The sequence below is a fragment of the Giraffa tippelskirchi genome, chromosome X (genome assembly GCF_054371585.1).
Source record: "Giraffa tippelskirchi isolate mGirTip1 chromosome X, T2T-mGirTip1v1.2.pri, whole genome shotgun sequence".
Lineage (NCBI taxonomy): Eukaryota > Metazoa > Chordata > Mammalia > Artiodactyla > Giraffidae > Giraffa > Giraffa tippelskirchi.
The window spans coordinates 52,722,666-52,736,029 of NC_137289.1; the positions used below are offsets into that span (position 1 = coordinate 52,722,666).

General features: G+C 39.6%; 1 pseudogene; it reads left to right on the plus strand.

Annotated features, from left to right (window-relative positions):
* The first annotated feature begins 10,640 nt into the window (after positions 1–10,640).
* On the plus strand, positions 10,641–11,026 carry LOC145535802 (GTP-binding nuclear protein Ran-like; annotated as a pseudogene).
* Positions 11,027–13,364: the final 2,338 nt, after the last annotated feature.

Here is a 13,364-nt window from a genome sequence, read left to right on the forward strand (position 1 = left end):
TCCTTACTATATGGAGTAAGGATTCTCCATACTCCATAGTGGTTGTATTAATATACATTTCCACTGATAATGCAAAATGGTTCCCTTTTTTCCAAACCCTCTCTAAAGTTTATTGTTTGTAGATTTTTGGATGATGGCTATTATCAACATTCTGAGGTGATACCTCATTGTAGTTTTGATTTGCATTTCTTTGAGAGTCAGCAATGTTGAGGATCTTTTCATATGTTTATTAACCATGTATATGTCTTCTTTTAAAAAATGTCTGTTTAGGTCTTCTGCCCACTTTCTCATTGAGTTGTTTGTTTTTCTGGTATTGAGCTTCATGAGCTGCTTGTATTTTTTGGAGATTAACCCTTTGTCCATGTTATCCAATTATTTACACTCTTTCACCTTTGTTAAGGCTCAAATCCCACCATTTCAATGAAGCCTATCTGAACTAGCTTATTTAATACTGTAACATGCACAGCCCTACTCTATCTGCCTTACTCTGTTCTGCTTTCATTATTCTCTAACACAATATTCAACTTATTTACTTAATATGCTTATTGCTTTATTTCAGTATTCCTCAATTGAGACGTAAAGTCCTTGAGGGCAGAGATCTCTGTTTTGTTTACTGAATCTAAGTACCTAGAATTGCACAAGATATGGGTTTTTTTAAATGAATTTTATCATAATTTTGTATTACAATGTTATATCACACTGCATGTAATTTCCCACAACTTGATTTTTTCACCCAACATTATAATTTTTTAGATTTATCCATGTTCATGCTATAACATATGTACATCCATTTTAACTGGTATATAATATTCCAGTTTTTGAATAGTTTCCTTATGCATTTCATTATTGTGGACATTTTTGAGTTGCTACTCTTTTCTATTACAAAGAATGCTGCAATGAATACTCCTGTTATAGCCTCTTATTACTCTATAAATATGTTTCTTAGAACTGGAATTGCTAAATGACAGAGTATGTGCATCTTGAACCTCACTGTGTGTGCATGCTCAGTTGCTTCAGTCATGTCTGACTCTTCATGACCCCATGGACAGTAGCCTTCCAGGCTCCTCTGTCCATGGGATTCTTCAGGCAAGAATACTAGGGTGGGTTGCCATGCCCTCCTCCAGGGGATCTTCCCAACCCGGGGATCGAACCTCCATCTTTTATGCTTCTTGCATCAGCAGGCAGGTTCTTTACTACCAGCGCCACCTAGAAAGCCCATTCAGCCTCACTCGGATCAGCTCAGTTACTCAGTTGTGTCTGACTCTTTGAGACCCCATGGATTGCAGCACGCCAGTCCTCCCTGTCCATCACCATCTCCCGGAGCTTGCTCAAACTCATGTCCATCGAGTAGGTGATGCCATCAACCATCTCATCCTCTGTCGTCCCCTTCTCCTCCCGCCTTCAAACTTTCCCAGCATCAGGGTCTTTTCAAATGAGTCAGTTCTTTGCATCAGGTGGCCCAAGTATTGCAGTTTCAGCTTCAACATTCAGTCCTCCCAATGAACACCCAGGACTGATCTCCTTTAGGATGAACTGGTTGGATCTCCTTGCAGTCCAAGGGACTCTCAAGAGTCTTCTCCAACACCACAGTTCAAAAGCATCAATTCTTCAGCACTCAGCTATCTTTACAGTCCAACTCTCACATCCATACATGACTACTGGAAAAACCATAGCCTTGACTAGACGGAATTTTGTTGACAAAGTTATGTCTCTGCTTTTTCAAATGTTGTCTAGGTTGGTATAACTTTCCTTCCAAGGAGTAAGCATCTTTCAATTTCATGACTGCAGTCACCATCTGCAGTGATTTTGGAGCCCCCAAAAATAATGTCTGCCACTGTTTCCACATCTATTTGCCATGAAGTGTTAGGACTGGATGCCATGATCTTAGTTTTCTGAATGTTGAACTTTAAGCCAACTTTTCCACTCTCCTCTTTCATTTTCATCAAGAGGCTGTTTAGCTCTTCTTCACTTTCTGCCATAATGGTGGTGTCATCTGCATATCTGGGGTTATTGATATTTCTCCTGGCAAACTTGATTCCAGCCTGTGTTTCATCCAGCTCAGTGTTTCTCATGATGTACTCTGTGTATAAGTTAAATAAGCAGGGTGACAACATACAGCCTTGACGTACCCCTTTCCCAATTTGGAACCAGTCTGTTGTTCCATGTCCAGTTCTAACTGTTGCTTCCTGACCTGCATACAGATTTCTCAAGAGGCAGGTCAGGTGGTTTGGTATTCCCATCTCTTTCAGTATTTTCCACAGTTTATTGTGATCCACACAGTCAAAGGCTTTGGCATAGTCAATAAAGCAGAAATAGATGTTTTTCTGGAACTCTCTTGCTTTTTCGATGATCCAGCAGATGTTGGCAATTTGATCTCTGGTTCCTCTGCCTTTTCTAAATCCAGCTTGAACATCTGGCAGTTTGCAGTTCACGTATTGTTGAAGCCTGGCTTGGAGAATTTTGAGAGTTACTTTACTTGCATGTGAGATGAGTGCAATTGTGCAGTAGTTTGAGCATTCTTTGGCATTGCCTTTCTTAGCAATTGGAATGAAACTGACCTTTTCCAGTCCTGTGGACACTGCTGAGTTTTCCAAATTTGCTGGCATATTGAGTGCAGCACTTTCAACCTCACTAGACACTGCCAAATGCTAATTACATCAATTTGCACACACATCAGCTGTAGAAGTGTAGCCATTTCCCCCACATTCTTGCAGATAAGTATCTTTAAATTTCTTTTTTTTGCCAGTCTAAGAGATGAAAATGTGTATCTCCCTAATGTTGAACCTGCCTTTCTCAGATTATTTCTTTGGGTGAGCATCTCTTTGTAGGTTTTTCTGAACAAACACACTTCCTCTTCTTTGAATTATCTTTTGATGTCCTTTACCGTTTTTCTTTTGTCTTCTTTTCTAAAATAATTTTATTTATTTATTTTTGTATTTATTTGGAGGGCTGCACTGGGTTTTAGTTGCTGCACACAGGTTTTTCTCTCATTGTGGCAAGCAGGGCCTACTCTCTTGTTGCAGTGCACGGGCTTCTCATTGCAGTGGGTTCTCTTGTGGAGCACAGGCTCTAGAGCCCACAGGCTTCAGTAATTTCAGTTTCCTGGCTTTAGAGCACAGACTTAATAGTTGTGGCACATGGGCTTAGTTGCTCCGTAGCATGTAGGATCTTCCTGGACCAAGCATTGAACGTGTGTCTCCTGCATTTTAGGCAGATTCTTTACCACTAAGCCACCAGGGAAACCCCTGTTTGCCTTCTTAATATTGCTTCTTATGGGTACTTAACATATTTTATATTCTAATTATTGGTCTGTAACATATTTTGCAAAATTTCTCTGTATTCCAAAAAATTTTTTTTCTGCATTCCTATTTTGTTGGTTTGATTTATAAACCATTCTTATTTGGTTTATAATAAATGTAGCTTAAACAAACTTGTTTGAGTTTCTCTACTCAAACATGCAACTCTACTGGTGAGAAAGTATACTATTAAGCAGGTTTTCAAAAGGTTTTTACTTAAGTATAACACACATGTAGAAAATGGACATATCTTAACTGGTTGCAAAGAGTCGGGCACGACTGAGCGACTGAACTCTAACTGTACATCTTGAATATTCACAAAATGAAGACACACATAAAATCAGCCTCCAGATCAAGACCATTCTTTATCCATCAGTTATCCATCCTTTCTCCAACCTTTTGCAGTGCAACATCCTTCATAAATCAATTTTCTGTATAAAGAAGGTGAAAGTGAAAGCTGCTCAGTTTTGTCTGACTCTTTGTGATCCAATGGACTATACAGTCCATGGAATTCTCCAGGCCAAAATACTGGAGTGGGTAGCCTTTCCGTTCTCCAGGGAATCTTCCCAACACAGGAATTGAACCCAGGTCTCCCGCATTGCAGGGAGGTTCTTTACCAGCTGAGCCACAAGGGAAGCCCAAGAATGCTAGAGTGGGTAGCCTATCCCTTCTCCAGCCAATCTTCATGACCCAGGAATAGAACCAGGGTCTCCTGCATTGCAGGCGGATTCTTAACAACTGAGCTGTCTGGGAAGCCCAATTTTCTGTATATGCCTTTTCCAATTTTGTAATCAATTTTCAAGTTCCACAAAAAATGGTTTTGTTAATATTAATATTTTGATTGGAGTGTTACTGGACTTATGGATTAATTTGAGGTTAATTGCTAACTTTTGGGGGGTTTCCTAGGTCATACTAGTGGTAAAGAACCTGCCTGCCAATGCAGGAGATATAGAGACTTTGGTTTGATCCCTGGGTGGGGAAGATCCTCTGAAGGAGGGCATGGTAACCCAGTCCATTATTCTTGCCTGGAGAATCCCATGGACAGAGGAGCCTGGTGGGTTACATTCCATAGGATCACAAAGAGTCGGACACGACTGGACACGACTGAAGCGACTTAGCACACACGCTAACTTATTGACATAAAGTCTTCCCATGCAAAAATGCAATATTGTTTGGGAAAAACAATCCTCTGTGGTCCCTTTGCATCACTGCATTTTCTTGCTGAGTATGCCAAAATGCAATCCTTGAAGCCTGTTTTTCGAGCCATTTCTCAGGGTCATGTTTGCATGAAGGGTGAGGAAGTATCCCCCTACAGAAAAAGAGCAGGCTTGCTTTTACTTTCTATAAAATCAGTGAAACCTCCAAACTCATTGTTCCTCTCCTGTAACGCAATCCAGTATGTGTTCAGCCATCCATCATGAGTCGTTTACATCATCCTTGTGGGACTTGTTTAGGAGGGTGGGGGGTATTAGGGATAGACACAAATCATCATGAAGCTCTGGTTACTGCTTTTATTGTCAATAGTAAAGTCGTTTGTCTCTCACCCAAGATTCTCATGTCTTATGCCAGAATCCATGGAACTAGAGCAGCCTAACATCTTAGATTGTGTACAGGTAAAATTCCAGACTCTGTATAGGTCTTACTAAGTTTATTTCTTTACTTTCAGATATTTTTGAAATGTCCTTTAGTACAATTTTATGCTTTTATGTGTAATGGTGTATTCATCTTTGTTAGCTATCGTTTTAGCTGCCTCTTAGATTTGTGGGCTACTGTGAAAGGGTTATTTTTTCTACTGAATTTTCTAATCGGTTGTTGAATTCTACATCTTTTTTATACATCACTAGTGTAGCTATTCATACTGTTGCTGTTCAGTCACTAAGTCCTGTCTGACTCTCTGCGACCCCATGGACTGCAGCATGCCAGGCTTCTCTATCCTTCACTATATCCCAGAATTTGCTCAAACTTATGTCCATTGAGTTAGTGATGCCTCTCATCCTCTGTTGCCCCCTTCTCCTCCTGCCCTCAGTCTTTCCCAGCATCAGGGTCTTTTCCAAGTAGTCAGATCTTTGCATCAGGTGGCCAAAATATTGGAGCTTCAGCTTCAGCATCAGTCCTTCCAATGAATATTCAGGGTTGATTTCCTTTAGGATTGACTGGTTTGATCTCCTTGCTGTCCAAGGGACTCTCAAGAGTTTTCTCCAGCACCACAGTTCAAAAGCACCAATTCTTCAGTGCTCAGCCTTCTTTATGGTCCAACTCTCACATCTGTACATGATTTTATAGATATATAATAACGAGGAAATGGGGAAAAATATATGCACACATTCTATTATATTCTGGTAAAATAATGTGCCTGCTGTCAAAGAATTTATAAAATGTGAAGAAGATAGACACATCCACAGACTATCACCATTAAGAAAGTAATGTTATGCATCAAGGCAGAGATGTAAACAAAGTACTATGGAAGTAGGGGCAATTCAATGTGATTTGGAGGATTGTAGAAGTTCTCATATCATATCGGGTATTTATGTTGGGCCTCAGAAGGTAATCAGCATCTAGACTGGTACAGATGGAAATCAGGGAAAGGGAGATGACTTCTCATACCATACATGGCATTCAAAGACATCCGCAATTTAGCCCCAATCTAGCTTTCCAAACCCAGATGTTAAGTCCTCCAGGAAATAAGAGCTACTCTCTCATCTGCTAACCCTCTTCCAAACTCAAAATGTTTGAGTTCCCACCATGTTGCTTTGCATTATAACACACTGATTAAAGCAGAAGATTTAGAGTCAGATAATTCTGCCCCAGGCTCTAACTTGCTGACTATGAGCTTTGGGCAAATAAAAACTAGTAATCGTGCTTATCTCATGGGATTGTGTGACAGATTAAATAATTATTGTAAAGCTTTGGTATAGTACCTGGCACAGAGTATGCACTCAATATACATTAATTCTTATGAATGATAACTCTGTTTTATCCATCCCTCTGGTATTAGCTATCAAGTTAACCAAAACACACTTAGTGTGTATCCATAATGTGTAATAGATTGTATTCGGTATCATGGAGAACACAAAGATGAAAAAGACCCTTTCTCTGCCCCCAGTGACCTATCAAGTAAAGAATATAAAATATGTAAAAATAATCATGAGGCAAGGCAATTTAGAAACACTGGAAAGAGTACCAGATTTTATTTTCCTGGGCTCCAAAGTCACTGCAGATGGTGACTTCAGCCATGAAGTTAAAAGGCGCTTGTTCCTTGGAAGGAAAACTATGACAAACCTACAGTATAACAAGCTATGACAGCATATTAAAAAGTAGAGCTATCTCTTTGCCAACAAAGGTCTGTATAGTCAAAGCTATGGTTTTTCCAGTAGTCATGTACTGATGTGAGAGTTAGACTATAAAGAAGGCTGAGTGCCAAAGAATCAATGCTTTTGATCTGTGGTGTTGGAGAAGACTCTTGAGTCCCTTGGACTGCAAGGAGATCAAACCAGTCAATTCTAAAGGAAATCAACCCTGAATATTCATTGAAAGGGTTGATACTGAAGCTCCAATGCTTTGGCCACCTGATACGAAGAGCCGACTCATTTGAGAAGACCCTGATGTTGGGAAAGATTGAGGGCAGAAGAAGGGAGCAACAGAGGATGAGATGGTTGGATGGCATCCCCGACTCAATGCACATGAGTTTATCAAACTCCAAGAGATAGTGAAGGACAGGCAAGCCTGGCATGCTGCAGGCTTGGGGTCACAAAAAGTCAGACATGACTGAGTGACTGAACAACAACAAAGACAAATTAAAACCTGGATTTCTCTCTGGCCTTCCATAGCATGAGGAGGTTGAACCATGATCACCAAGATTATTTCCAAGTCTATCATTATGATTCTATGACTTCTCTGATTATAAGTGCTACTGTGTGTGTGTGTGTGTGTGTGTGTGTGTGTGTGTTTTGTGTGTGCTCAATTGCTTAGTCGTATCTGACTCTTTGTGACCCCATGGACTATAGGCCGCCAGGCTTCTCTGTTCATGGGATTATTCTGGCAAGAATATTGGTGGTGGTTGTCATTTCCTCCTCCAGGGTGTCTTCCCGACCCAGAGGTCCCATGTCTCCTGTGGTTCCTCTATTGGCAGGTGGATTCTTTACCACTGAGCCACCTGGGAAACCTGATTATAAGTGCTATATTGAGGTTACTAAGTACCTGGAGAAAGTGAAAATGAGGTTAAACCTAATTTTACCTGGGAGAATTGGGGACTCTTGCATAGAGGAAATGACGTTTGAATTGTGTTATAATAGATGGGTATCATTTAGTGGGATTTCCCAGGTCACTCAGTGGTAAAGAATTCACTTGCCGACGCTGGAGACATGGGTCCGATCCTTGGCTTGGGCAAATCCCCTGGAGAAGGAAATGGCAACCCAATCCAGTATTCTTTTTTTTAATTAATTAATTTATTTTAATTGGAGGCTAACTACTTCACAATATTGTGGTGGGTTTTGCCATACACTGACACGAATCAGCCATGGGTGTCCGTGTGCCCTCCACCCTGAACCCCTCTCCCAGCTCCCTCCCCATCTCATCCCTCCGGGCTGTCCCAGCTCACTGGCTTTGAGTGCCCTGTTTCACGCATTGAACTTGGACTGGTGATCTATTTCACATATGGTAATATACATGTTTCATTGCCATTCTCTCAATCCAGTATTCTTGCCTGGGAAATCCCATAAACAGAGGAGCCTGGCGGGCTACAATCCGTGGGGTCACAAAAGAGTTGGAAGCAACTTAGCGACTAAACAACCACAAAAATACAACAACAATCATTTGGTGAGGGAAGAAATGGGAGAAATGAAATTCCATTAAGAGAGAAAAATAAGAATAAAGAGAAGTGTCAGGGCATACTTGGAGAATATTCAGGAGTCTTGTATGGTTGGATCACTGGGGTTCATTGTTGTTGTTTTTCATTTGTTCAGGTGCATCCAACTCTTTGCGACCCCATGAACAGCAGCACTCCAGGCTTCCCAGCCCTTCGCTGTCTCCTGACATTTGCTCAAACTCATTTCCATTGAGTCTGTGATGCCATCCAACCATCTCATCCTCTGTTGCTCCCTTCTCCTGCCCTCAATCTTTCCCAGCATCAAGGTCTATTCCAACGAGTTGGCTCTTCACAATCAGGTGGCCATTGGGATTTCATAATGTTTATAAATTGTTATGTTATGAATTTCAATATGGTGTAAAGAGCAAACTGGTGTCAGATCATGGAGAACCTTGAATGTCATGTTAAACCATTTGGATTTTATTTATAAGCTGTTCACATTGGAAGATAGTAAAGAGATCTTTTTAAAAAGAATTTCAGCAGTTGTTCAGGTATAAAATAAAGAGGATCTGAACAAGAACTGTAGATCTAATAATGGAAAAGAAATGACAGAAATCTTTCAGCATTTTTTTTTTTGGCTGTGCCCCTTGACTTGTGGGATTTTAGTTCCCCAACGTGGGATGGAACCTGGGCCCTTGGCATTGAGAGCACAGAGTCCTAACTACTGGAATGCTAGGGAATTCCTTCAGCTTTTTTAGTATACTACTTTGTGTAAATTGTTGAATAATTTTTAATCAAACATTTCTTCAGGGCAGGTACCATTTATCAGTCTAGAAATATTTATTGAGTACCTACTATATACAAGACATTCTTTTGGGCAGTGAAAATCCAGTGGTGAGAGAGTCAAGATTCCTATATTTTAAGACTCTTTCTGTTGAAAGTATCAAAAAATGATGATACCACTGTAAGTGGGAAGACTAGGTTCAGGTTGGTAAGGGAAAAGTTCACTCTTTGACATTTTAACTTTGGGATGCCTACAAGAAATCTCAGTGGAAATGTTAAGTAAGCAGCTGGATATAGACATCTTGGGCTTCCCTGGTGGTGCTTGTGGTAAAGATCATGTCAATGTATGGCAAAACAAATACAATATTGTAAAGTTAAAAAATAGATAAATAAACTACTTTATATATATATAAAAAAAGAATGCCAATGCAGAAGATGCAAGGGATGTAGTTTGATCCCTGGGTAGAGAAGATCCCCTGGAGAAGGAAATGACACCCAGCTCCAATATTCTTGCCTGGAAAATCCCACGGACTGAGGAGCCTGGCTGGCTACAGTCGATGGGGCTGCAAAGAGTTGGACACAACTGAGTGACTGAGCACACACATAGACATTTTGAGCTTTTTTGTGCTCATTCCCATAGTTCCTCTCCGTTAACATGGTAGTTTTCTTAAGGTTAACTGTTTACTTTTTGAAAACTTGATGAATGATTAGCATCTTTATATAGTATATTACATTGACTATGTCAATATGAGGGAACAACACATATAAACTGATTTATTAACAAAAGAAGTATATTCTCACTTAAACCGAAACAGAAGAACATTACTTGTAAGAAACATAATCCCATTCCTGAGAATCTTCTTTACTTGTAGCAATTTTTAAAAATTCAGCAATTAATAAAATTTCAACAAAAGGTATGTTGTACACTCTGAAAAATATGAAACTTTGAGAAACATTAAAATTAAAGTCTCAACCATTATTTTTTGCTTACATTAAAACTCAAGTTACTTTTGCCCCAATTAAGATCTCAACAATAATTTTTGTACAAAATAAAATCTCAGCATCTGTTTTTATAGATATTGATGAGAACAGTCAAACTCATTAAGAAAAAAAAAATGACAGGGGAAGACTTTCCCTATCAGATAGCAAGACTTATTACAAAACTACAGCTATTATGGCAATGCCATATTGGCACAAGATTAGACAAATAGATATATTGAACAGAACAGAAAGGCCACAAATATTCCCGAGAATAAATTAACACTTGATATTTGACAGCTGGCATTGTGAATGAATGGGGAAAAGAGATTTTTTCAACAAATGATATGGGGCAATTGAGTATTTGTAAGAGGAAAAATGAAATTGGATGTCTATTCTCACACTCCATTCAAAAATTATTTTGAAGTATATTAAAGATCTAAGTGAATAAGGCAAAACTATAGAAATTATAAATGTGAGACGGGTGCAGAGACGCTTCTGGAAGTAACATCTCGATGGCTGCCCAAGGAGAACCCCAAGTTCAGTTCAAACTTGTTTTGGTTGCTGATGGTGGTACTGGAAAAACTACATTCGTGAAGCGTCATCTGACTGGTGAATTTGAGAAGAAGTATGTAGCTACCTTGGGTGTTGAGGTCCATCCTCTTGTGTTCCATACCAACAGAGGACCTATTAAGTTCAATGTGTGGGATACAGCTGGTCAGGAGAAATTTGGTGGACTGAGACATGGTTATTATATACAAGCTCAGTGTGCCATTATAATGTTTGACGTAACATCGAGAGTTACTTACAAGAATGTGCCTTACTGGCATAGAGATCTGGTACGAGTGTGTGAGAACATCCCAATTGTGTTGTGTGGCAACAAAGTGGATATTAAGGACAGAAACGTTAAGGCAAAGTCAATTGTCTTCCACCAAAAGAAGAATCTTCAGTACTACGACATTTCTGCCAAAAGTAACTACAACTTTGAAACGCCTTTCCTCTGGCTTACTAGAAAACTGATCGGAGACCCTAACCTGGAGTTTGTCGCCATGCCTGCTCTTGCCCTGCCAAGGTTGTCACGGACCCAGCCTTGGCAGCACAGTACGAGCATGATTTAGAGGTTGCTCAGACAACTGCTCTCCCGGATGAAGATGATGACCTGTGAGAAAGTGAAGCTGGGGCCCAGCGTCAGCAGTCCAGTTTTATAGGCAACTGTCCTGTGATGTCAGTGGTGCAGCGTGTTTGCTACTTTATTATATAGCTAAACAGAACATGTGCTTAATCTTTGGATGCTGAAGGAGATGGATGGGCTTTGGAGTGAATGTGGCAGTTTAAAAAAAAACCTTCATTTTTTGGACCTACATATTTAGGTGTTTTGAAACACAGTTGTTGCCTCGAGTTTCAAATATAAGACTGCTATAGTCACATGACAATATCGAGAGGGGGAATCTTGTTTGTTACTGTCATTCCCATTCCTTTTCGTTTAGAATCAGAATAAAGTTGTATTTCAAATATCTAAAAAAAAAGAAATTATAAATGTTAATACAGGAGAATATCTTCATGATGTGAGGATAGGGAAAGATTTCTTTGAAAAGACATGAAAAGCATTATGGATAAAGAAACAAACATCGATAACTTTGACTATATTGTAATTTAGGACTTATGTTTGTTGAAAGAACCATCAAGAAAATGACCAAAAATAAGAGACCAAGTGGAGAAAGATATCTGCAACACATATAAAAGGCAAAGAAATAAAGTTAGAATATATAAATAAAACCTACAAATTTTTAAGAGGCACACTACCCAATAGAAAAAAATTGGCAGATGTATTGAATAAATGCTTCATTATTATTATAAAAATAATAAATCTTAATATCCAATAAGCATATGAAAAAATGCTCAACAGTATAGTCAGGAAAATCAAATTGTGAGAGGCCATTTTACCACCACCAGATTGGCAAAAATTTTAAAGTCTGATAATAACAAATGTTGTCAGCAGGTGGAGCACATGGGAACTGCTAGTAAGTGTTAACTGGTACACTTAATCAGGAAGGGCTTCCCAGGTAACTCAGCTGGTAAGGAATCTGCCTACAAGGCGGGAGACCTGGGTTCGATCTCTAGGTTGGGAAGATCCCCTGCAGGAGGTCATGGCAAACCATTCCAGTATTCTTGCCTGGAGAATCCCCATGGACAGAGCAGCCTGGTGGGCTATAGACCACGGGGTCGCAAAGAGTCGGACATGACTGAGCGACTAAGCATAGCACACAGTAATCAGGAAAAGTTAGGCATCATATAGTAACGTTGAAAGTGCCCATACCTTATAAACCAGCATTCTACTCTTAGTAAATATCCTAGAGACATTTGTATTTATGTACACCTCCAAGAATATTCATGGTAGCCCAGTTTTGTAACAGTCAAAAACTGGAAGCAAGCAGAATGCCCCTAAAAGTTTTCAGGGATAAATTGCGGTATATTCACACAATGGTACATACAAAAATAAAAGTGAAATAACCAAACAACAGTGAGATACCACTATACACATACCAGAATGCCCAAAATTCATAACACTGGCAACATCAAATGCTGGCAAGGATATGGAGCAGTAGGAATGCTCACTTATTATTGGTGGCAATGCAAAATGATACAGCCACATTGTAAGGCAGTTTGACAGTTTCTTACCAAACTAAACTGTATACTTACTATATAATCCAGCGATCGTGCTCTTTGATATTTGTCCAAAGGAGTTTAAAACATGTCCACACAAAAATCTGCACATGGATGTTTGTAACAGCTTTATTCACAACTGACAAAACTTGGAAGCAATCCAGATGCCATTCAGTAGGTGAATAGATAAATAAGCTGTGATAAATCCTGCCGATGGAATTATTATTCAGTGCTAAAATGAAATGAGCCCCAAAAAGACATGGCACAAATTTAAATGCACATTATCAAGTGAAAGAAGGCTATCCGAAAAAGCTACATAGTGTGTGATTCCAACTATATGACTTTCTGGAAAAGGTAAAACTATGGAGATAGTGAAAAATCAATGGTTGCCAGAACTGGGGTGGAGTGGGGCTGAATAGGCAGAGCACAGAGGATTGGAGAGGTGGCAATGAAACTACTCTGATGATGCTCATAATGATGGATACATGTCTTTATGCATTTGTCCAAACCCATGGAATGTACAGTCCTAGGAGTGAACCCTGAGGTAAACTATGGACTTTGGGTGATAATGATGTGTCAATATAGATTCATCAACTGTAACAAATTGTAACAAAACCAGTCTGGTGCGATGCTAATAATCGAGCAGGAGGCTGTATACACAGGGCAGCAGGTCGTATACAGGAACTCTCCTTACCTTCATCTCAAATTTGCTGTGAACCTAAAAATTCTCTTTAAAAGCATCTTTTTAAAGTGGAAACAGTGGCTGACTTTATGTTTTGTGGCTCCAAAATCACTGCAGATGGTGACTGCAGCCATGAAAGTAAAAGACACTTGCTCCT